Below are 26985 nucleotides of genomic sequence, written 5' to 3' on the forward strand. Positions count from 1 at the left end.
TGCTTACTGTTTTTGAGTTTTAGCACAATTATGCTACTGTTATGATTGTGCTTTTTATATGTTTTAATTAGTGTTTGTGCCAATTAAAGCCTTTAGGATCTTCTTGGGTGATAGTTGTTTGATCTTGTTGAAAAAACAGAAACTTTTACGCTCGTGAAAATAATTCTCATTTTTAACCAGAGAGCGATAAAATACCCATTCCTCTTGCAGTAGATCAATATACAAATTTCTCAGGTCGTCCTAATGTTTCAGAATTTTTGGAGTTACAGAAGTATTCGAAATAGTCAAATTGCTACAGACTGTTCTGTTTTGACAGATTCTGTTTTCTTTGTGTTGTGTGCTTGTTTTGATGGATCTATGGTTTTCTTTGATGAGTTTTTGCCATAGAAAAGTTGGAATACAATAGATATAATGCAAGAACAAAATATGAATTGGTTTGATACAACACTTATTGTAGTGATTTTTTTCTTATACTAACGGATCTCACAAAGGTTTTGTTGAGTTTTGTGTGATTGAAGTTTTCAAGTTTTGGGTTATCTTACGATGGATGAAGGAATAAGGAGTAGAAGATCCTAAGCTTGGGGATGCCCCGGCATCCCAAGCTATTATCCAAAAATGAGCAACCAACTAAGCTTGGGGATGCCCCCGAGTGGCATCCCCTCTTTCTTCTAACGGCCATCGGTATTTTACTCAAAGCTATATTTTTATTTGTCACATACTATGTGTTTTGCTTGGAGCGTCTTGTATGATATAACTTTTTGCTTGTTTTATTTTGTGTTTTAAGTCTTGATCCCTTTCTGGACACACCTATTTGAGAGAGCCAAAATTATGTCATGACTTGTTAGATTGCTCTCTATGCTTCACTTAAATCTTTTATGAGCTATGGACTTGCTCTAGTGCTTCACTTATATCTTTTTGAGCACAGTGTACTTTATTATTTTTGAATAAATGACCTCTTGCTTGACTTAGATTTATTTGAAAGTTAGTAAAATTTTCAAGAAATTCTCTCTTGCTTCACTTAAATTAATTTGAGAGAAAGAAAGAAATATTATGCTCATGATCTTCACTTATATTTGTTTGAGCTCATGAAAAGCAATACATGAAAATTAGTCCCAAAGTGATAGATATCCAAGAAGGATATAATAAAAACTTTCATGAGATCATTGGACAAAATAAACTTGATTCTTATTAATAGTTTTGAGGTATGATGATGTGATATGTGAGTTATGTTGGTGAGTAATTATGCTTTAGAAAGAATATTGGTGTTAAGGTTTGTGATTCCCTATGCAAGCACGAAAGTCAATAGTCATGCAATGAAATTATCCTACATGTGGTGCATTATTTGGTGTTAATTATGCTTAATGCTTGCTTACGAGATTATTGGTTTCTTGGTTGGTCGCTTCTCAATCTTTTGCTAGCCTTCATTTTGCACTAAGTATGATCTCCACTTGTGCATCCAAAATCCTTTAAACCAGTTTTGCCACATGAGTCCACTATATCTACCTATATGCGGTATTCTTTTGCCGTTCTAAGAAAATTTGCATGTGCCATTTCTAATTTTCAAAATAAACTTCTCTTTTCTGTGTTCATTTTGCTTGTGGAGCGGTAAGGGGTGGCTAATATTTTCCATGCAAGATGTGTTATTCTCACGATGAGTGTTTATTCACTTGTCATTGCATGAGAGTAAGGCAAATGTATTAAGGATGCCAAGTCCCTGAATGAAAAATGAATTTACTTTATGTTGTCAAATAATAAATTCCTTGGAAAGTGTTGGGATGGAGGGCAACTGTGGATACGGCTAGCCATGGAAAGTGAAAGTATGGTGGAAAAGGAATAAACTTTATTTTCTGTTTTGGGAACCGCCTATGATATATCTTGCATGGAAAGTGTTGGGAACTCTAAGTCGTTTTCGTTGGTGGGATGGATACACCTCCCAAAATGTTTTTATCTCTAAGTTTTTTCGCTTTGAGCTCTGGCACTTCAACAAATCCATACTTCCCTCTACGAAGGGCCTTTCTTTTACTTTATGCATTTTTTATTTCTGAATTTGAGTCTCCATCTTCTCTTATAAAAGCACAAACTAGGAGGCAATATGATCGTACTTGAGTATTGGGTGTAGCTAATATGCCAGTGTGTTTCATGAATGGATCAATGATTGAGCATGATGGGATAGGGATAACTTATTTTAGTGTTGATATTTTGAAAGACATGGTTGCTTGTTGATATGCTCGGGTATTTAAATTATCATGTCAAAACTAGGCTATTTCTTTGAATCACATAAAAGTCCAAATGTCCATGCTATAAAGAAAGAATATTATATGACATGTTAGGCAGCATTCCATATCAAAAATTCTGTTTTTATCACTTCCCTACTCGAGGACGAGTAGGAGTTAAGCTTGGGGATGTTGATACGTCTCCAAAGTATCTATAATTTTTGATTGTTCCATGCTGTTATATTATCAATCTTGGATGTTTTATAATCATTTTATAGTCATTTTATATCATTTTTTGGTACTAACCTATTGACATAGTGCCAAGTGCTAGTTGTTGTTTTCTGCATGTTTTTTACATCGCAGGAAATCAATATCAAACGGAGTCCAAACGCAACAAAATTTTACAGAGATTTTTTTGGACCAGAAGGAACATAATGGGCCCTGGCTGCGCCTGGGTGTGCTCCGAGGAGAACACAACCCACCAGCGCGCGCCAGGAGGCCTAGGCGTGCCTTGGTGGGTTGTTCCCACCTCGGGTGCCCCCCTGACCGCCTCTTTTCTCTATAAATACCTCAATATTCCCAAAACCCTAGGGGAGTTGACGAAATATTGATCCAGCCGCCGCAGAGTCCAGAACCACCAGATCCAATCTAGACACCATCTCGGATGGGGTTCACCACCTCCATTGTTGCCTCTCCTATGATGCATGAGTAGTTCTTTGTAGACCTTCGGGTCCGTATTTACTAGCTAGATGGCTTCCTCTCTCTCTCTCTCTCTGTAGTTAGTAGCTAGATGGCTTCCTCTCTCTCGTTTGATTCTCAACACAATGGTCTCTTGGAGATCCATATGATGTAACTCTTTTGCGGTGTGTTTGCTGGGATCGATGAACTTTGAGTTTATGTTCAGATCTGTGTTTTTATATCCATGAAAGTCATTTGAGTTTCTTTTATCTCTTATATGCATGATCTCTTATAGCCTCACATTTCTTCTCCAATATTTTGGTTTTGTTTGGCCAACTTGATCTATTTATCTTGCAATGGGAAGAGGTGCTTTGTAGTGGGTTCGATCTTACGGTGCTTGGTCCCAGTTAAAGAAGGGGAACCGACACGTATGTATCATTGCTACTAAGGATAAAATGATGGGGTCTATCTCTACATAGATAGATCTTGTCTACATCATGTCATCGTTCTTATTGCATTACTCTGTTTCTCCATGAACTTAATACACTAGATGCATGCTGGATAGCAGTCGATGTGTGGAGTAATAGTAGTAGATGCAGGCAGGAGCCGGTCTACGAATCTTGAATGTGATGCCTATATAATGATCATTGCCTGGATATCGTCATGATTATTTGAAGTTCTATCAATTGCCCAACAGTAATTTGTTCACCCACCGTTTGCTATTTTCTCGAGAGAAGTCACTAGTGAAACCTACGGCCCCCGGGTCTCTTTCTCATATATTTGCCTTTGCGATCTACTTTTCCTTTGCATTTATTTTCAGACCTATTAAACCAGAAATCCAAAATACCATGCTGCAATTTATTCTTATTTATTTTATTTGGCGTTCGATCTATCAATCTATTACAACTTTCTCCCGTCCACGCACCAATTTCTGGCACTGTTACCCGAAAGTGTTTGACAACCCCTTTAACATGTCGGGTTGCGAGTGCTTGTTATTTGTGTGCAGGGGCTATTTTTGTTGTGTTGCTTGGTTCTCCTACTGGTTCGATAACCTTGGTTTCATATATGAGGGAAATACCTACCGCCGCTGTGTTGCATCATCCCTTCCTTTTTGCGGAAATACCGACGTAGCTTCAAGCGACATCATTGGTCACGGGATCTTGTATTACCGAACAAGTAAAGAGACTTGCCAGTAACGAGATTGAACTAGGTATGGCAATACCAACGATTGAATCTCGGGCAAGTAACATACCGCCGGACAAATGGAATTGTATACGGGATTAACTGAATCCTTAACATCATGGTTTGATACGTCCATTTTGCATTATGCTTTTATATTGATATTTATTGCATTATGGGCTGTTATTACACATTATATCACAATATTTATGCCTTTTCTCTCTTATTTTATAAGGTTTACATGAAGATGGAGAATGCCGACAGTTGGAATTCTGGACTGGAAAAGGAGCAAATATTAGAGTCCTATTCTGCACAACTCCAAAAGTCTTGAAACTTCACGGAGAATATTTTTGGAATATATAAAAAATATTGGGCGAAGAAAGCACCAGAGGGGGGCCACCTGCCAGCCACAAGGGTGGAGGGCATGCCCTACCCCCCTGGGCGCCCCTCCCCGTCCTTGTGGGCCCCCTGGCAGGCCCCCGACACCCATCTTCGGCTATATGGTATGTTTTGACCTGTAAAAAATCAGAAGGAAGCTTTCAGGACGAAGCGCCGCCGTCTCGAGGTGGAACTTGGGCAGAACCAATCTAGGGCTCCGGTGGAGCTGTTTTGTCGGGGAAACTTCCCTCCAGGAGGGGGAAATCGAAGCGATCGTCATCACCAACGATCCTCTCATCGAGAGGGGGTCAATCTGCATCAACATATTCACCAGCACCATCTCCTCTCAAACTCTAGTTCATCTCTTGTATCCGATCTCCCTATGTGGGTTGCTAGTAGTGTTGATTACTCCATGGAGTTGATGCTAGTTGGTTTATCCGGTGGAAGATTATATTTTCAGATCCTTAATGATAATTAATACTCCTCTTATTATGAACATGAATATGATTTGTGAGTAGTTACTTTTGTTCCTGAGGACATGGGAGAAGTCTTGTTATAAGTAATCATCTGAATTTGGTATTTGTTCGATATTTTGATGAGATGTATATTGTCTCTCCTCTAGTGGTGTTATGTAAACGTTGACTACATGACACTTCACCATTATTTGGGACTAGGGGAAGGCATTGGGAATTAATAAGTAGATGATGGGTTGCTAGAGTGACAGAATCTTAAACCCTAGTTTATGCGTTGCTTCGTAAGGGGCTGATTTGGATCCATATGTTTCATGCTATGGTTAGTTTGTCTTAATTCTTCTTTCGTAGTTTCGGATGCTTGCGAGAGGGGTTAAACATAAGTGGGAGGCTTGTCCAATGAAGGGAAGCACCCAAGCACCGGTCCACCCGCATATCAAATTATCAAAGTAACGAACGCGAATCATATGAGCATGATGAAAACTAACTTGATAGTAATTCCCATGTGTCCTCAGGAGCGCTTTGATTTATATAAGAGTTCTTCCAGGCGTGTCCTCTGCTACAAAAAGGATTGGGCCACCTTGCTGCACCTTAGTTACTTTTGTTACTTGTTACCCGTTACGAATTATCTTATCACACAACTATCTGTTACCGATAATTTTAGTGCTTGCAGAGAACACCTTGCTGAAAACCGCTTGCCATTTCCTTCTGCTCCTCGTTGGGTTCGACACTCTTATTTATCGAAAGGACTACGATAGATTCCCTATACTTGTGGGTCATCAAGACACTTTTCTGGCGCCATTGTCGGGGAGTGAAGCGACTTTGGTAAGGAAACATTTATATAGTGTGCTGAAATTTACTGTCACTTGTTACTATGGAAAATAATCCTTTGAGGGGCTTGTTCGGGGTATCTTCACCTTGACCGGAAGAGCAAAGAGTTGATCCTCAACCTACTGCACCTATGAAAATATTTACTATGAAATTCCTTTGGGTATGATAGAGAAACTGGTAGCTAATCCTTATGCTGGAGATGGAACATTACATCCTGATATGCACCTAATCTATGTGGATGAAGTTTGTGGATTATTAAAGCTTGCAGGTATGCCCGAGGATGTTTCCCATAAGAAGGTCTTCCCTTTATCTTTGAAGGGAAAGGCATTGACATGGTATAGGCTATGTGATGATATTGGATCATGGAACTACAATCGATTGAAATTGGAATTTCATCAGAAGTTTTATCCTATGCATCTGGTTCATCGTGATCGGAATTATATATATATATATATAATTTTTGGCCTCGTGAAGGATAAATTATCGCTCAAGCTTTGGGGAGGCTTAAGTCAATGTTATATTAATGCCCCAATTATGAGCTCTCAAGAGAAATTATTATTCAAAATTTTTATGCTCTGCTTTCTCATAATGACTGATCCATGCTTGATACTTGTTATACTGGTTATTTTTATGAAGAAGGACATTGAATTCAAATGGGATTTATTGGAAAGAATTAAATGCAATTCTGAAGATTGGGAACTCGATGAAGGTAAGGAGTCAGGTATAAACGTTAAGTTTAATTGTGTTAAATCTTTTATGGATACTGATGCTTTTCGTGATTTTAGCAATAAATATGGACTTAACTCTGATATAGCAGCTTCTTTTTGTGAATCATTTGCTACTCATGTTGATGTCCCTAAGGAGAAGTGGTTTAAATATCATCCTCCCATTGAAGTTAAAGTAGTTGAATCTATTAAACTTGAAGAAGAAACTATTACCTATAATGTTGTCTTATTGTTCCTACTGCTTATATTAAGAAACCACCTTTTCCTGTTAGAATAAAGGATCATGCTAAAGCTTCAACCGTGGTTCGTAAGAGTTATACTAAATCACCTACACCCCCTGAACAAATTAAAGTTGAACCTAGTATTGCTATGGTTAAAGATCTCTTGGTCGATAATATTGATGGGTGATACGTCCATTTTGCATCATGTTTACCTACTGTTATTTATAATGTTTTTATGCATAATAATGCTTTTTGGAGTAATTCTAATGCATTTTATCTCATAATATGGAAGGTACACACAAAGAGGGAGAATTTTGGCAGCTGGAAATCTGGACCTGAAAAAGTTATGTTAGGCTACCTATTCTGCACAACTCCAAATGAGCTGAAACTTTACGGGGAATTTTTATGGAATATATAAGAAATATTGGAGTCGATAAGTACCAGAGGGGGCCCACCAGGTGGGCACAACCCACCTGGCGGGCTAGGGAGCCCAGGAGCGCCCTGGTGGGTTGTACCCTCCTCGGCCCACCTCCGGTGCCCATCTTCTGGTATACAAGTCATTTTGACCTATAAAAAATAAGGAGAGGACTTTCGGGATAGAGAGCCGCCGTCTCGAGGCGGAACTTGGCAGGATCACTTTTTCCCTTCGGTGGAGCGATTCCACTAGGGGAACTTCCGTCCCGGAGGGGGAAATCATCGTCATCATCCTCACCAACAACTCTCCCATCTTGGGGAGGGCAATCTCCATCAACATCTTCAGCAACATCATGTCCTCTCAAACCCTAGTTCATCTCTTGTGTTCAATCTTTGTACCGGAACTATAGATTGGTGCTTGTGGGTGACTAGTAGTGTTGATTACTGTATAGTTTATTTGGTTGAAGATTATAGGTTCAGATCCAATATGCTATTTAATACCCCTCTGATCTTGAGCATGTTTGTCACTTGTGAGTAGTTACTTCTGTTCCTGAGGTCATGGGAGAAATCATGTTGCAAGTAATCATGTGAACTTGATATGTGTTTGATATTTTGATAGTATGTATGTTGTGATTCCCTTAGCGATGTCTTGTGAACGTCGACTACATGACACTTCACCATATCTCGGGCTAAGGGAATGCATTGTGGACTAGTTATTAGATGATGGGTTGCGAGAGTGACAGAAGCTTAAACCCTAGTTTATGTGCTATTCCGTAAGGGACCGATTGGATCCAAAAGTTTAATGCTATGGTTAGAATTTATTCTTAATACTTTTATCGTGGTTGCGGATGCCTGCGAGGGGGTTAATCATAAGTAGGAGGTTTGTTCAAGTAAGAACAACACCTAAGCACTGGTCCACCCACATATCAAATTATCAAATTAGCGAACACGAATCGAAGCAACATGATGAATGTGACTAGATGAAATTCCCGTGTACCCTCAAGAATGCTTTGCTTATTATAAGAGACCGTTTTGGTCTGTCCTTTGCCTCAAAAGGATTGGGCTACCTTGCTGCAATTTTGCTACTACTATCATTACTCTCTCATTACAAATTAATTTGCTTTCGAACTACTCTATTACTTACAATTTTGGCACTTGCAGACATTACCTTGCTGAAAACCACTTGTCATTTCCTTCTACTCCTCGTTGGATTCGACACTCTTACTTATCGAAAAGGCTACAATTGATCCCATATACTTGTGGGTCATCAAGGCTATTTTCTGCCGCCATTTCCGAGGAGTGAAGCGCTCTTGGTAAGTGGAATTTTTTTGCGGGATCTTGGTAAGTGGAAATTGGTAAGGAAAAATTATTACTACGTGCTAAAATTTATTGTCACTTGTTACTATAAAAACAATCACTTGAGTTGTTTGTTTGGGGTATCTTCACCTCGACCGGAACCACAATTAGTTATCCCTCAACCTACTACACCTACTAAAAATATTGAATATGAAATTCCTTCGGGTATGATAGAACAACTGCTAGCTAATCCTTATGCAGGAGATGGAACCGAACATCCTAATATGCACTTGATATATGTAGAAGAAATTTGTGGATTGTTTAAGCTTGTAGGTTTACCCAGAGATGAAGTTAGGAAGAAGCTTTCCCCTTTATCTTTGAAGGGAAAAGCATTTACATGGTATAGGCTATGCGATGATATTGGATCTTGGAATTGGAATAGATTGAAATTGGAGTTTCACCAAAAAATATCCTATGCATCTAGTTCATCGTGATCGGAATTATATATATAATCTTTGTCCTCGTGAAGGAGAAAGTATCGCTCTAGCTTGGGGGAGGCTTAAGTCAATGTTATATTCATGCCCCAATCATGAGCTGTCAAGAGAAATTATTATTCAGAAATTTTACGCTTGACTTTCTCGTGATGATCAATCCATGCTCGATACTTCTTGTACTGGTTCATTTATGAAGAACTCTATTGAATTCCGGTGGGATCTTTTGGAAAGAATTAACCGCAAATCTGAAGGTTGGGAACTCGATTAAGGTAAAGAGTCAGGTATTAAGCTTAAGTATGATTGTGTTATATCTTTTATGAATACCGATGCTTTTTGAAAGTCTAGCACTAAATATGGACTTGAATCTGAGATAGTAGCCTCCTTTTGTGAATCATTTTCTACTCATGTTGATCTCCCTAAGGAGAAGTGGTTTAGATATCACCCACCTATCAAAGAAGAAATTAAAGAACCGGTAGTAGCTAAAGAGGAAACTATTATCTATAATGTTGATCCAGTTGTTCCTACTGCTTATATTGAAAAACCACCTTTCCCTGTTAGGATCAAGGAACATGCTAAAGTTTCAACTGTGGTAAACAAAAGTTATATTAGAACACCTAAACCTGATGAACAAATCAAAGTAGAACCTAGTGTTGCTATGGTCAAGGATCTCCTGGAAGAAAATATAGATGGGCATGTTAGTTACTTGTGTGAAGAAGGTGCTAGAATTACCAAACCCGATAAAACGGATACACATAGACATGTTGTTGGCATGCCTGTTGTCTCAGTTAAAATAGGAGATCACTGTTATCATGGTTTATGCGACATAGGTGCTAGCGTGAGTGCTATTCCCTTTATCTTATATCAAGAAATTAAGAATGGCATATCACCCGCAGAGATAGAGGACATAGACGTTACTATTAAACTTGCTAATAGAGATACTATATCACCAATTGGAATTGTTAGAGATGTTGAAGTCTTGTGTAGGAAAATAAAATACCCTACTGATTTTCTTATTCTTGGTTCCCCACAAGATGACTTTTATCCCATTATCTTTGGTAGACCTTTCTCGAACATCGTTAATGCTAAAATAGATTGTGAGAAACGAATTTTCGGTGTTAGATTTGGTGATGAGTCTCATGAGTTTAATTTTTCCATGTTTAGTAGAAAACCTCATAAAAAAGAATTGCCTAGTAAGGATGAAATAATTGGTCTTGCTTCTATTTTTGTGCCTCCTACTGATCCACTAGAACAATACCTTCTAGACCATGAAAATGATTTACATATGCATGAAAGAAATAAAATAGATAAGATTTTCTTTGAACAACGTCCTCTGCTTAAACACAGTTTTCCTATTGAAACTCTAGGAGGTCCTCCTCCACCGAAATGTGATCCCGTGTTTGAATTAAAACAATTGCCAGACACTTTGAAATATGCTTATCTTGATGAGAAGAAGATATATCCTATTATTATTAGTGCTAACCTTTCAGAACATTAAGAAGAAAGATTATTGAAAGTTCTAAGGAAGCACCACACTGCTATTGGATATACTCTTGATGATTTAAAAGGCATTAGTCCCACTCTATGTCAGCACAAGATTAATATGGAACCTGATGCTAAACCCGTTGTTGATCACCAACGTCGGTTAAATCCAAAGATGGAGGAAGTGGTAAGAACGGAAATATTAAAACTTCTGGAAGCAGGTATAATCTATCCTATAGCTGATAGTAGATGGATAAGTCCTATTCATTGTGTCCCTAAGAAAGGAGGTATTATCTGTTGATCCTAATGATAAGAATGAACTTATTCCACAAAGAATTGTTACAAGCTATAGAATGCTAATTGATTTTGGAAAATTAAACAAAGCAACTAGAAAAGATCATTACCCTTTTCCATTTATTGATCAAATGCTAGAAAGATTATCTAAGCACACACATTTTTGCTTCCTTGATGGATACTCTGGTTTTTACAAATACATGTTTCTCTACCTGATCAAGAAAAGACCACTTTCACTTGTACCTTTAGAACTTATGCTTATAGACGTATGCCTTTTGGGTTATGCAATGCACCTGCTACCTTTCAAAGATGTATCACTGCTATATCTCTGACTTCTGTGAAAAGATTGTTGAGGTTTTCATGGATGACTTTTTTGTTTATGGGAAGTCTTTTGATGATTGTTTAAGCAATCTTGATCGAGTTTTGCAGAGATGCGAGCAAACAAATCTTGTCTTGAATTGGGAGAACTGCCACTTTATGGTTAATGAAGGTATTGTTTTGGGCCATAAAATTTCTGAAAGAGGTATTGAGGTGGACAAAGCTAAGGTTGATGCAAATGAGAAAATGCCATGTCCTAAAGATATCAAAGGTAGTCTCTTAGGTCATGCTGGTTTCTATAGGAGATTTATTGAAGACTTTTCTAAAATTTCTAGGCCTCTTAATAATCTTCTGTAAAAGGATGTTCCTTTTGATTTTGATGATGATTGTTTAGAAGCCTTTGAAACACTCAAGAAAGCCTTAATTTCAGCACCTATTGTTCAACCACCTGACTGGAACTTGCCTTTTGAAATTATGTGTGATGGTAGTGATTATGCTGTTGGTGCCGTTCTAGGACAAAGAGTTGATAAGAAACTAAATGTGATTCATTATGCTAGTAAAGCTCTAGGCAGTGCTTAAAGAAATTATGCTACTACTGAAAAATAATTTCTAGCAGTGGTGTTTGCCTGTGATAAATTTAGATCTTACATTGTTGATTCAAAAGTAATTGTTCACACTAGCCATGCTACTATTAAATATCTTATGGAAAAGAAATATGCTAAACCTAGACTTATTCAATGGGTCTCTTGCTACAAGAATTTTATTTGCATATCACTGATAGAAAAGGAGCAGAGCTCGTAGCTAATAAGTTGTCTAGGCTTGAAAATGTGCTTGATGACCCACTACCTATTGATGATAGTTTTCCTGATGAGCAGTTAGCTGCAATAAATGTTTCTCATAATACTCCTTGGTATGTTGACTATGCTAATTATATCGTTCCTAAATATTTACCACCTAGCTTTACATACCAACAAAAGAAAAAAAATTCTTCCATGATTTAAGACATTACTTTTGGGATGACACACATCTTTATAAAGAAGGAGTAGATGGTATTATTAGACATTGTGTACCTGAGCATGAATAGGGACAAATCCTATGGAAATGCCACTCCGAAGCTTATGGAGGGCATCATGCGGGAGATAGAACTTCTCACAAGGTATTGCAATTTGGGTTTTATTGGCCTACTCTCTTCAATGATGCTCGTAAGTTCGTCTTATCTTGTGATGAATTTCAAAGAATAGGTAATACCGGTAAGCGTAAAGAAATGCCATATGAATTATTCACTTTTTGTTAAACCATTTGATGTTTCGGGTTTTGATTACATGGGACCTTTTCCTTGCTCTAATGGGTATACACATATTTTGGTTGCTGTTGATTATGTTACTAAGTGGGTAGAAGCTATTCCAACTAGTAGTGTTGATCACAACACCTCTATTAAAATGCTTAAGGAAGTTATTTTCCCAAAGTTTGGAGTCCCTAGATATTTAATGATTGATGGTGGTTCACACTTTATTCATGGTGCTTTCCGTAAAATGCTTGCCAAGTATGATGTTAACCATAGAATTGCATCACCCTATCATCCTCAGTCTAGTGGTCAAGTTGAACTTAGCAATAGAGAAATAAAATTAATTTTGCAAAAGACTATCAATAGGTCCAGGAAGAATTGGTCTAAGAAATTATATGATGCACTTTGGGCTTATAGAACAACATATAAAAATCCTATGGGTATGTCTCCTTATAAAATGATTTATGGAAAATCTTGTCATTTTCCTCTTGAGTTAGAACATAAAGCATATTGGGCAATTAAAGAACTCAACTATGATTTCAAACTTGCCAATAAAAGGAGGTTATTTGGTATTAGCTCATTAGATGAATGGACAACCCAATCTTATGAAAATGCCAAGTTGTTTAAAGAAAAAGTTAAAAGATGGCATGATAAAAGAATCCAAAAGCGTGAGTTCACAGTTGGAGAATATGTTCTTTCGTACAACTCTCGTTTCAGATTCTTTGCAGGAAAACTCCTCTCCAAGTGGGAAGGACCCTATGTTATCAAGGAGGTTTATCGGTCTGGAGCTATCAAAATAAATAATGCCGAAGGTACTAACCCGAAGGTTGTTAATGGGCAACGAATAAAACATCATATCTTAGGTACGCCCATTAATGTCGAAAGTAATATTATCCAAACTATGACACCGGAAGAACACATAAAAGAGACCTTCCCGAACACTCCAGAATCGTGAAAAATGGTAGGTACATCATACGGTAAGTAAATGGACTCCGAAAAATTCACAAAAATATTTTCTATCTGTTTTGGAAAATAAAAAAATTAGGAAAATAACAAAAATTAGGAAAATAAGGAACTACCGGGAAGCCAACCCTGGTGGGCACAAGACACCAGGGCGCGCCTGGCTTGCCAGGCGCGCCCAAGTGGGTGGTGCCCACCTGGGGTACCTTCCGGACTCCGTTTTTCTTCCGTTTTCTTGTTTCCCAAGATAAAAAAATCTTTATATACCCCCTGAACCTATTTACCACCGTATCACGGAGAAGTCTTCTGTTCTCTTTTCTTGTTGTTTTCGGTCAGATCTGTTGAGCCAGGCATCATGTCTTCTTCTTCCTCCAATAATGTGGAAGAGGATGCTTGGTTGATGAAGATCGAGCTAAAGAGAGAAGAGCCCGTAGAAGCCGTCAAAGGGGACAAGAGTAAGGAGGCTACCGAAGATCAAGCGCCGGTGGTTGAGCAGGCATGGCCTGCCGAAGAAGAAGATGAAGATATCCTTAAACATTACTATGCTCATCTTACCCCGACTCAAATTGAAGCCTTTCGAATCATTGAAACAGTTCATGTGCAAAATAAATATCTCACTCATGAAAATATTCTGCATCAAGAGCACATCATCTTCCTCCGAAGCGTCATCCACAGATTGGAGCATCTCTTGATCGTGAAGGACATGATTGCTGATGTCTGCTAGAACTACGTTGGTATTTCCCCAAAGAGGAAGGGATTATGCAGCACAACAATGGTAGGTATTTCCCTCAGTGATGAGACCAAGGTTATCAAACCAGTAGGAGAATCAAGAAACACTACGTAAACATCACCTGCACACAAATAGAAAATACTCGCAACCCGACGTGTAAAAGGGGTTGTCAATCCCTTTCGGGTAACGGCGCCAGAAATTGGCAAATGGACGTAAGAGAGTTGTAAATATTGATAGATCGAATGCCAATAAAATAAATTTCTGCAAGGTATTTTTGTATTTTGGGTTTAATAGATCTGAAAATAAAAGCAAAGGAAAATAGTTCGCAAAGGCAAATAAATTAAAGAATAGGCACGGGGGCAGTAGTTTTCACTAGTGGCTTCTCTCGAGAAAAAATAGCAAATGGCGGGTAAACAAATTACTGTTGGGCGATTGATAGAACTTCAAATAATCATGATGATATACATGCAATGATCATTATATAGGCATCACGTCCAAGATTAGTAGACCGACTCCTGCCTGCATCTATTACTATTACTCCACACATCGACCGCTATCCATCCTGCATCTAGTGTATTAAGTTCATGGAGAAACGAACTAATGCAATAAGAACGATGACATGATGTAGACAAGATCTATTTATGTAGAAATATACCCCATCTTGTTATCCTTAATGGCAATGATACATACATGTCGGTTCCCCTTCTGTCACTGGGATCAAGCACCATAAGATCGAACCCATCACAAAGGACCACTTCCCATTGCCAGATAAATAGATCAAGTTGGACAAACAAAACCCAAATATTGGAGAAGAAATAGGAGGCTATAATCAATCATGCATATAAGAGATCAAAGAATACTCAAATGACTTTCATGGATAAAAAGAGATAGATCTAATCATAAACTCAAAGTTCATCGGATCCTAACAAACACACCGTAAAAGAGTTACATCATATGGATCTCCAAGAGACCATTGTGTTGAGAATCAAACGAGAGAGAGGAAGCCATCTAGCTACTAACTACAGACCCGAAGGTCTAGAAAGAACTACTCACGCATCATCGGAGAGACACCAATGGAAGTGGTGAACCCCTCCGTGATGGTGTCTAGATTGGATCTGGTGGTTCTGGACTCTGCGGTGGTTGGAATTGATTTTCGTCAACTCCCCTAGGGTTTCTGGAATATTGGGGTATTTATAGAGCAAAGAGGCGATCCGGGGGGCACCCGAGGTGGGCACAACCCACCAGGGTGCGCCTGGGCCTCCAAGCGTGCCCTGGTGGTTTGTGCTCCCCTCGGAGCACCCCCCAGGCGCTTCTTCAGCCCATTGGATGTCTTTTGGTCCCAAAAAAATCCACAAAAAGTTTCGCTGTGTTTGGACTCTGTTTGATATTGATTACCAGCAACGTAAAAAATATGCAAAAACAGCAACTGGCACTTGGCAATATGTCAATAGGTTAGTACCAAAAAATGATATAAAATTATTATAAAACATCCAAGAATGATAATATAACATCATGGAATAATAAAAAATTATAGATACGTTGGAGAAGTATCAACATCCCCAAGCTTAACTCCTGCTCGTCCTCGAGTAGGTAAATGATAAAAACAGAATTTTTGATGTGGAATGCTGCCTAACATGTCATATCATATTCTTTTCTCTATAGTATGGACATTTGGACTTTTATATTATTCAAAGCAATAGTCTAGTTTTGACATGATAATTTAGATACTCAAGCATACCAACATGCAACCATGTCTTTCAAAATATCAACGCTAAAATAAGTTATCCCTAGCCTATCATGCTCAATCATTGATCCATTCATGAAACACACTCGCATATTAACTACACCCAATGCTCAAGTAAGATCATAGTGCCCCCAAGTTGGTGCTTTTATAAGAGAAGATGGAGACTCAAAATAAATATTGCATAAAGTAAAAGAAAGGCCCTTCGTAGAGGGAAGTAGGGATTTGTAGAGGTGTCAGAGCTCAAAGCGAAAATTGAGAGATAAAAACATTTTGAGGGGCATACTTTTCCCACCAACGAAAACAACTTAGAGTTCCCAACACTTTCCATGCTAGATATATCATAGGCGGTTCCCAAACAGAAAATAAATATTATTCCTTTTTCCACCATACTTTCACTTTCCATGGCTAACCGTATCCACGGGTGCCTTCCATACCAACACTTTCCAAGTAATTTATTATTTGACAACATAAAGTAAATTCATTTTTTCATTTCGGGACTGGCATCCCTAATACTTTTGCCTTATTCTCGTGCAATTACAAGTGAATAAACACTCATCATGAGAATAACACATCTAACATGGAAAATATTAGCCACCACTCACCGCCTCGCGAGCGGTATGAGCACACAAAAGAGAAATTTATTTTGAATATTAGAGATGGCACATACAAATTTTCTTAGAACGGCAAAAGAATACCGCATATAGGTAGGTATAGTGGACTCATATGCCAAAATTGGTTTAAAGGATTTTGGATGCACAAGTAGTGATCATACTTAGTACAAAATGAAGGCTAGCAAAAGATTGAAAAGCGACCAACCAAGAAACGAATAATCTCATAAGCGAGCATTAAGCATAACTAACACCGAATAATGCACCACAAGTAGGATGTAATTTCATTGCATGACTGTTGACTTTCATTCTTGCATAGGGAATCACAAACCTTAACACCAATATTCTTACTAAAGCACAATTACTCATCAACATGACTCACATATCACATCATCATATCTCAAAACTATTACAAAGAATCAAGTTTATTTTGTCCAATGATCTTCATGAAAGTTTTTATTATATCCTTCTTGTATATCTATCACTTTGGAACTAATTTTCATGTGTTGCTTTTGATAAGCTCAAACAAATATTATGCTCATATGTATTTCTCTCAAATTAATTTAAGTGAAGCAAGAGAGAATTTCTTAAAATAATTACTAACTCCCAAATAAATCTAAGTGAAGCAAGAGATCATTTCTTCAAAAATAACAAAGCACACGGTGCTCAAAAAGATATAAGTGAAGCACTAGAGCAAATCCATAACTCGTAAAAATTTAAGTGAAGCATAGAGAGCAATTCTAATAAGTCATGGCATAATTTTGGCTCTCTCAAACAAGTGTGTCCAGCAAGGGATGAAGACTAAAAACACAAAACAAAACAAGCAAAGACTCATATCATACAAGACGCTCCAAGCGAAACTCATAGTATGTGACGAATAAAAATATAGCTTCGAGTAAAATACCGATGGTCGTTAGAAGAAAGAGGGGATGCCACTCGTGGCATCCCCAATCTTAGTTGCTTGCTTATCTTTGGATAATAGTAGGGGATGTCATGGGCATCCCCAAGCCTAGGATCTTCTTACTCCTTATTCCTTCATCCATCGTAAGATAACCCAAAACTTGAAAACTTCAATCACACAAAACTTAACAAAGCCTTCGTGAGACCCGTTAGTATAAGAAAACAAATCACTACTATAAGTGATGTTGCAAATCAATTCATATTTTATGCTTTCATTATATCTACTGTATTCCAACTTTTCTATGACAAAAACTCTTCAAATAAAATCATAGAATCATCAAAACAAGCACACAACGCAAAAAAAGCAGAATCTGTCAAAAACAGAATAGTCTGTAGCAATCTGGGTATTTCGAATACTTCTGTAACACCAAAAAGTCTGAAAACTTAGGAAGGCCTGAGAAATTTGTATATTAATCTTCTTCAAAAATAATTGGTATTTTATCGCTCTCTGGTTAAAAATGAAAATTATTTTTGTGAGCGCAAAAGTTTCTGTTTTTTAGCAAGATCAAGTCAACTATCACCCAAGAAGATCCTAAAGGCTTTACTTGGCACAAACACTAATTAAAACTAAAAAATAAAATCATAGCAGTAGCATAATTGTGCTAACACTAAAGAACAGGGAGCAAAATAAAAAATAAATTTTATTCATTGGGTTGCCTCCCAACAAGCGCTATTGTTTTATGCGCCTAGCTAGGCATAAGATTTCAACGATGCTCACATGAAAGATAATAATTGTAACACAAAGAGAGCATAATTAAACATGTGAAAAACATATTTAAGTCTAACATACTTCCTATGCATAGGAATTTTATAAGCAAACAAATTATCAGGACAAGAAATATCTAGCATATGCAAAGGAAAGGAATAAAACATCGACGATCTCAACATAACGAGATGTATTTTAGAAACATGAAAATTTCTACAACCACATTTTCCTCTCTCATAATAATTACATGTAGGATCATAATCAAATTCAACAATATAACTATCACTTAGAATATTCTCTTCATGATCCACATGCATGCAAAGTTGACACTCTTCCAAAATAGTGGGATTATCATCAAATAAAGTCATGACCTCTCCAAACCCACTTTTATCAAAAAATTCATAAGATTGAACATTCTGCAAATGTGTGGGATTATTTTTATCTAAAGTTGACACTCTTCCAAACCCACTTTTAATATTATCACAAGCATATTCATCATGAGGTTTAAATAAATTTTCAAGATCATAAGAATCATTGTCACACCAATCATGATCATTGCAAATCAGTAGTTGACATAACAAAACAAGCATCCCCAAGCTTGGGGTTTTGCATATCACTAACACAATTGAAATTAATAGAATTTTTAATAATATCATTGCAATCATGCTTTTCCTTCAAGGAGCTATCATAAATCACTTTATAAATTTCGTCATTTAACACTTTAGCACAATTTTCAGATTCATGAATCTCAAGCAAAACTTCATAAATATAATCTAGTGAATTCAATTCACTATCAATTGGTTCATCATAATTGGATCTTTTGAAAATATTAGCAAGTGGATGAGGATCCATATCAATAGATTTTTAGCAAGCAATAGAAGGCACATGGTAACACAAGTAGAGATAGCAAAAAAGAGATCTGACGAGAAAAAGGCGAACGAAAAAGAGGGCGAATAAAACAGCAAATTTGTGAAGTGGGGGAGAGGAAAACGAGAGGCAAATGGAAAATAATGTAAATTTCAAAGAGATGAGATTTAGGAACCTGGTAGATGTTGATGATGTCTCCCTGACAACGGTGCCAAAAATTCCTTTTGATGTCTGCTAGAACTACGTTGGTATTTCCCCAAAGAGGAAAAGATGATGCAGCACAACAACGGTAGGTATTTCCCTCAGTGATGAGACCAAGGTTAACGAACCAGTAGGAGAACCAAGAAACACTATGTAAACAACACATGCACAAAAATAACAAATACTCGCAACCCGACGTGTAAAAGGGTCCCTTTCGGGTAACGGCGCCAGAAATTGGCAAACAGACGTGAGAGAGTTGTAATTATTGATAGATCGAATGCAAAATAAAATAAATTGCAGCAAGGTATTTTTGGTTTAATAGATCTGAAAATAAAACCAAAGGAAAATAGATTGCAAAGGCAAATATATTAAAGAAGAGACTTGGGGGGCGTAGTTTTCACTAGTGGCTTCTCTCAAAAAAATAGTAAATGGCGGGTAACAAATTACTATTGGGAAATTGATAGGACTTTAGTAATCATGAAGACATCCAGGCAATGATCATTACATAGGCATCACATCCAAGATTAGTAGACCGACTCTTGCCAGCATCTACTACTATTACTCCACACATCGACCGCTATCCATCATGCATCTAGTGTGTTAAGTTCATGGAGAAATGGAGTAATGAAATAAGAACGATGACATGATGTAGACAAGATCTATTTATGTAGAAATAGACCCCATTTTATTATCCTTAATGGCAATGATACATACGTGTCGGTTCCCCTTCTGTCACTTGGATCAAGCACCGTAAGATCGAACCCATCACAAAACCCAAATATCGGAGAAGAAATACGAGGCTATAATCAATCATGCATATAAGATATCAAGGAAGACTTAATAACTTTCATGGATACAAAGAGATAAATCTGATCATAAACTCAAAGTTCATCGGATCCCAGCAAACACATCGCAAAAGAGTTACATCATATGGATCTCCAAGAGACCATTGTATTGAGAATCAAACGAGAGAGAGGAAGACATCTAGCTACTAATTATGGACCCGAAGTTCTACAAAGAACTACTCACGCATCATCGGAGAGGCACCAATGGAAGCGGTGAACCCCTCCGTGATGGTGTCTAGATTGGATCTAGTGGTTCTGGACTCTGCGGTGGCTGGAATTGATTTCGTTGACTCCCCTAGGGTTTCTAGAATATTGGGGTATTTATAGAGCAAAGAGGCGGTCCGGGGGGGCTGGTGGGTTGTGCTCCCCTCGGATCATCCCCATGCGCTTCTCCGGCCCATTGGATATCTTCTGGTCCAGAAAAATCCACAAAAAGTTTTGTTGTGTTTGGACTCCATTTGATATTGATTACCTGCGATGTAAAAAACATGCAAAAAACAGCAACTGGCACTTGGCACTATGTCAATAAGTAAGTACCAAAAATGATATAAAATGACTATAAAATGATTATAAAACATCCAAGAATGATAATATAACAGCATGGAACAATCAAAAATTATAGATACGTTCAAGAAGTATCAATCGCCTCTACCTCATCACCACCACCTTCTTCTTCATCACCAAAAGAAAATTGAGTATCTGGTATGGGCACTCCCCTTGGCTTCTGCCAAGCTTGGGGGAGGTGCCCCGGTATCATATCACCCCCACTATGTCTTGCCTTTACTTACCTTAGTTCAATCCATAGTTATCTTTTTGCTTTAGATGAATAAAAGTTTAGTTTGATCTTTTCTTTTTGAGAGTTTGCTTAGTGATCTATCCTTGTAATCATGTGCAATATATATAATAAAGTTTAACTTGAGTTTTTGCTTTCTTTACTTTCATGTTCCAATAAAAAGAAAGGAAATAAATGAAAAAGATCATATGCTAATCTTATGGTAGGTGATGACACCACATAAGGAAAAGTATAAGTAGTAAATTTTATTAGAGATTGACAAACATAGTATTGGTCAATGATGCAACTCATGAAAGAATTAATAAGGGAAGAGAAGATTCACATATAAATACACTATCCTAGAAATCTTTTGTGATTTTGAGCCCCCATCAAAATATTATATGCCAAAATTGTTGACGTTGGACAAGGAAGACAACATAATGATTTATGTTTGTTCATATTCACATAGAAGTTATATTGTCATAGATCCTTCAACATGTGGTGCTTGCCCCCCATGTTTGCTAGCCAAAAATTCCGCAGTAAGTAGAGATACTTCTTGTGCATCCAAAAACCCTTAAACCCAAATCTTATTTTCAAGAGTCCACCATACCTACCTAGGGATTGAGTAAGATCCTTCAAGTAAGTTGTCTTGGTGCAATAAGGCAATAAAAATTGCTTCTAAATATGTAATATCATTTAGTGTAAGAGAAAATTGAGCATTGTACGAACTTGTGATAGAAAAGAATAAAAGCGACATAATGCATAATGAAGGTTGCTATCTTAAGGGGCAATATAACTTGACACTCTTTTGCACTAAGGGGTTGAGCATATAAACAAATAAGCACATGGAAACATATGCTTCCCTCTGCGAAGGGCCTATCTTTTACTTTTATGCAAGAGTCAAAGTTTTTCTCTCTACTCCTTTTTCTTTTTCTCCTTTGGCAAGCATCATGTGGTGAGGAAAGATCTAGGAACATATGTCTAGTTGAATATGGGTAGCATGAGTACTATTGTTGACATCACCCTTGAGGTGAATATGTTGGGAGGCGAAACTATAAGCCCCTATCTTTCTATGTGTCTGGTTGAAACGTTTTTCTCATGTGTATGCGGTGAGAGTTAGCAAGCATAGAAGACTATATGATGGTTGAGTATGTGGACTTGCCAATAGAGTTGCAAAGTTGACTAAGAACATAGTTTGTTGGTTTCCAACAGAGTTTATGCTTTATACTACAATAGTGTGATGAATTGTTACTTATTCATAAGAAGTCTATGATAAAAGTTCTATGATAAAAGTTTTATGTTAAAGTTTGTTGTTGTTATGATAATTTACATGATGCTTCTACGTTCGTATTTTGTTTTTATCGACACCTCTCTCTCTCTAAGCATGTGGACATGTTTTTCGATTTTGGTTTTCGCTCGAGGACAAGCGATGTCAAAGCTTGGGGGAGTTGATACGTCCATTTTGCATCATGTTTACCTACTGTTCTTTACAATGTTTTTATGCATAATAATGCTTTTTGGAGTAATTCTAATGTCTTTTCTCTCATAATATGCAAGGTACACACAAAGAGGGAGAATTCCGGCAGCTGGAAATCTGGACCTGAAAAAGCTACGTCAGGCTACCTATTTTGCACAACTCCAAATGAGCTGAAACTTTATGGGGAATTTTTATGGGATATATAAGAAATATTGGAGTCAATAAGTACTAGAGGGGGCCTACCAGGTGGGCACAACCAACCTGGGCGCGCCAGGGAGCCCAAGCGCGCCCTGGTGGGTTGTGCCCTCCTCGGCCCACCTCCGGTGCCCATCTTCTGGTATATAAGTCACTTTGACCTAGAAAAATAAGGATAGGAATTTCGGGATGGAGCGCCGCCGTCTCGAGGTGAAACTTGGGTAGGAGCACTTTTGCCCTCCAGCGGAGCGATTGCGCCGGGGGAACTTCCCTCCCGGAGGGGGAAATCATCATCATCACCAATAACTCTCCCATCTTGGGGAGGGCAATCTCCATCAACATCTTCAACAGCACCATCTCCTCTCAAACCCTAGTTCATCTCTTGTGTTCAATCTTTGTACCGGAACTATAGATTGGTGCTTGTGGGTGATTAGTAGTGTTGATTACATGTTCTAGTTGATTACTATATGGTTTATTTGGTGGAAGATTATATGTTCAAATCCAATATGCTATTTAATACCGCTCTAATCCTGAGCATGTTTATCACTTGTGAGTAGCTACTTTTGTTCTTGAGGTCACGGGAGAAATCATGTTGCAAGTTATCATGTGAACTTGATATGTGTTAGATATTTTTGATAGTATGTATGTTGTGATTCGCTGAGTGGTTTCATGTGAACGTCGACTACATGACACCTCACCATATTTGGCCCTAAGGGAATGCATTGTGGAGTAGTTATTAAATGATGGGTTGCAAGAGTGACAGAAGCTTAAACCCTAATTTATGCGCTATTCCGTAAGGGACCGATTGGATCCAAAAGTTTAATGCTATGGTTAGAATTTATTCTTAATACTTTTCTCGTAGTTGCGGATGCTTGCGAGGGGGTTAATCATAAGTAGGAGGTTTGTTCAAGTAAGAACAACACCTAAGCACCGGTCTACCCACATATCAAATTATCAAGGTAGCGCACACCAATTGAAGCAACATGATGAATGTGACTAGATGAAATTCCCGTGTACCCTCAAGAATGCTTTGCTTATTATAAGAGACTGATTTGGCGTATCCTTTGCCTCAAAAGGATTGGGCTACCTTGCTGCACTTTTTCTACTACTATCATTACTCGCTTGTTACAAATTATTTTGCTATCAAACTACTCAGTTACTTACAATTTTAGCACTTGCAGACATTACCTTGCTGGGAACCACTTGTCATTTCCTTCTGCTCCTCGTTGGGTTTGACACTCTTACTTATCGAAAAGTCTACAATTGATCCCATATACTTGTGGGTCATCAATAGGCATGTTATTTATTTCTGTGATGAAGCTGCTAGAATTGCTAAACCGGATATGAAAGATAAACATAGTCCTATTGTTGGCATGCCTGTTGTTTCCGTTAAAGTAGGAGATCATTGTTATCATGGTTTATTTGATGTAGGTGCTAGTGTGAGTGCAATTCCTTTTTCGTTATACAAAGAAATTATGAATGATATGGCACCTGCTGAAATAGAAGATATTGATGTTACTATTAAGCTTGCTAATGGGGATACTATATCACCCATTGGGATTGTTAGAGATGTTGATGTCTTGTGTGGGAAAATAAAGTACCCTACTGATTTTCTTGTTCTTGCTTCCCCACAAGATGACTTTTCCCCATTATATTTGGTAGACCTTTCTTGAATACTATTAATTCTAAGATAGACTGTGAGAAAGGTATTGTTACTGTTGATTTAGGGGATATGTCTCATGATTTTCATTTCTCTAAATTTCGTAGACAACCCCATGATAAAGAATTGCCTAGTAAGGATTAAATTATTGGTCTTGCTTCTATTGCCGTGCCTCCTACTAATCCTTTAGAACAATATTTGCTAGACCATGAAAATGATATGTTTATGAATGAAAGAAAGGAAATAGATGAATTATTCTTTAATCAAGGTCCTATTTTGAAACACAATTTGCATGTTGAAATCCCTAGGGATCCTCCTCCACCCAAGGGTGATCCCGTGTTTGATCTTAAACAATTACTTGATACTTTGAAATATGCTTATCTTGATGAAATGAAGATATATCCTGTTATTATTAGTGCTAATCTTTTAGAGAATGAAGAAAATAAATTGTTGAAAACTCTGAAGAAGCACTGTGCCGCTATTGGATACACTCTTGATGATCTTAAGGGCATTACTCCCACTCTACATCAGCACAAAATTAATTTGGAACATGATGCTAAACCAGTGGTTGATCACCAACGACGGTTAAATCCTAAGATGAAAGACGTGGTAAGAAATGAATTACTAAAGCTCCTGGAGGCAGGTATAATTTATCATATTGCTGATAGTAGATGGGTAAGTCCCGTTCATTGTGTCCCTAAGATGGTAGGTATTACTGTTGTTCCTAATGATAAGAATGAATTGATTCCACAAAGAATTGTTACAGGTTATAGAATGGTAATTGATTTTCGCAAATTAAACAAAACTACTAGAAAAGATCATTACCCTCTACCTTTTATTGATCAAATGCTAGAAAGGCTATCCAAACATACACATACTTGCTTTCTATATGGTTATTCTGGTTTATCTCAAATACCTGTGTCAAAAGAGCACCAAGAAAAGACCACTTTTACTTGCCCTTTTGGTACCTTTTCTTATAGACGTATGCCTTTTGGTTTATGCAATGCACATTCTACCTTTCAAAGATGCATGACTTCTATATTCTCTGACTTCTGTGAAAAGATTGTTGAGGTTTTCATGGATGATTTCTCCCTTTACGGAAATTTGTTTGATGATTGCTTAAGCAACCTTGATCGAGTTTTGCGGAGATGTGAAGAAACTAATCTTGTCTTGAATTGGGAGAAGTGCCACTTTCTGGTTAATGAAGGTATTGTCTTGGGGCATAAAATTTCTGAAATAGGTATTGAAGTTGATAAAGCTAAAGTAGATGCTATTGAAAAGATGTCGTGTCCTAAAGATATCAAAGGTATAAGAAGTTTCCTTGGTCATGCTAGTTTCTATACGAGGTTTATTAAAGATTTCTCTAAAATTTCTAGGCCTCTCACTAATCTCTTGCGAAAAGATGTTCCTTTTGTTTTTTATGATGATTGTGTAGAAGCATTTGAAATACTTAAGAAAGCCTTGATTTCTGCACCTGTTGTTCAACCACCTAATTGGAATTTACCCTTTGAAATTATGTGTGATGCTAGTGATTATGCTATTGGTACTGTTCTAGGACAAAGAGTCGATATGAAATTGAATGTTATTCATTATGCTAGTAAAACTCTAGACAGTGCCCAGAGAAATTATGCTACTACTGAAAAATAATTTTTAGTAGTTGTTTTTTCTTGTGATAAGTTCAGATTTGTTGGGGTTCTGGAACGACACCTATGGGATCCCTCGACGGAATCCCTTCTACGGTTGTGGGGCGTGGGGTTGCGCAAAGAGCCGGTCTAGAAGATCAGCTCGGTGGGAGTTTTTACCCAAGTTCGGGCCGCAAGCGATGCGTAAAACCCTAGTCCTACTTTGTGTGTATTTAGTGTTCTTGAGTTCTTGAACTAGCTGTGGTGCATGCCCAGTCCAAAAAGTCTGAATCCTTCCTCAGTATGCCTCGTGCCTCCTTTTATATGTCAAAGGGGTCGCCACAGTGGCACACAGGAGGTGGAAAGTATGTACAGTGTACAAGTTTATCTCCTGACATCCTACGACAAACGCACTTAATGCGCCGCCTATGTGTCCTCTTGCTTTATCAGGGATGGTAAAGAGGCATGTCACGTCCATTGCCGCCTCGCCTTGCTTCGCTGCGCGTCCCAGGTGACGAGGCATGCAGCGCCACACTGGCTGGCTGACTGCTGAGCTGGTGCGGTGGCAGGGTCTTCACAAAGATCCGCATGCCACCACACAGGTGCTTGGCTGGTTGGCCTAGAAGCTGCATGCTACCATGCAATCGTGTGCCTAGTTGGTAGGCTGGTCGCCACATCAGACGGGCGCGGGGCAGCGAAGCTCTCTTAAGTGCGGGCCCAGCTTTGGCTCCGTAGATGCCACTGGCAAGGTCCTTGCCGGGATCTCGTGGGCGTCCCCGGCAAGGATCTTGCTAGGGCGGGGTTGCGAGCGTCCCCGGCAAGGGTCTTGCCGGGGGTCTTTGGCTTCTGGTGCTCACCTAGGCCTGCAGGCCTTCAGTTTCCACAAAGATCTGCATGCCACCATGCAGGCGCTCCCGAGCCTCGGTCTTGATGCTTGTCGATGGCGTCATAACTCTCAAGCTCAAGGGTACTGGTCTTGCTGGTGTTGGGAAAGTTTCCCCGACAAGGCTCTTGCAGGGGGAAGCCCATATTGTCCCTTTGCTCTTTATGCTTTTTGCTTGGGTGCGGCCTCGACAGCTTTGTATCTTTGCTTCCTCTACCCTGCTGATCCCAGGCGTAGGTGTGGCTATGACTACCCGTGCCCAAGTAAAGGGGTACAGAAGGGCCCCTAATTTTGTACACTAACAGGAGCCCCCAGGCCTGGGCCATACATAAGCGTGGATCATTGTTGGGCCAGGCCCAGAACGGTGCGTGGGCACCCGTGGTAGAGTTTTTACTGCGGTAAATCCTTCACCAGTTGCGCTTGCCCATGACCCGCATTGAGTGCATGATGTGGGGGTCGTGCGTGGGGTGGTTGCAGGGC

Source organism: Triticum urartu, chromosome 3A (assembly GCF_056163025.1).
Source record: "Triticum urartu cultivar PI428250 chromosome 3A, HENAU_Tu73, whole genome shotgun sequence".
NCBI classification, from domain to species: Eukaryota; Viridiplantae; Streptophyta; class Magnoliopsida; order Poales; family Poaceae; genus Triticum; species Triticum urartu.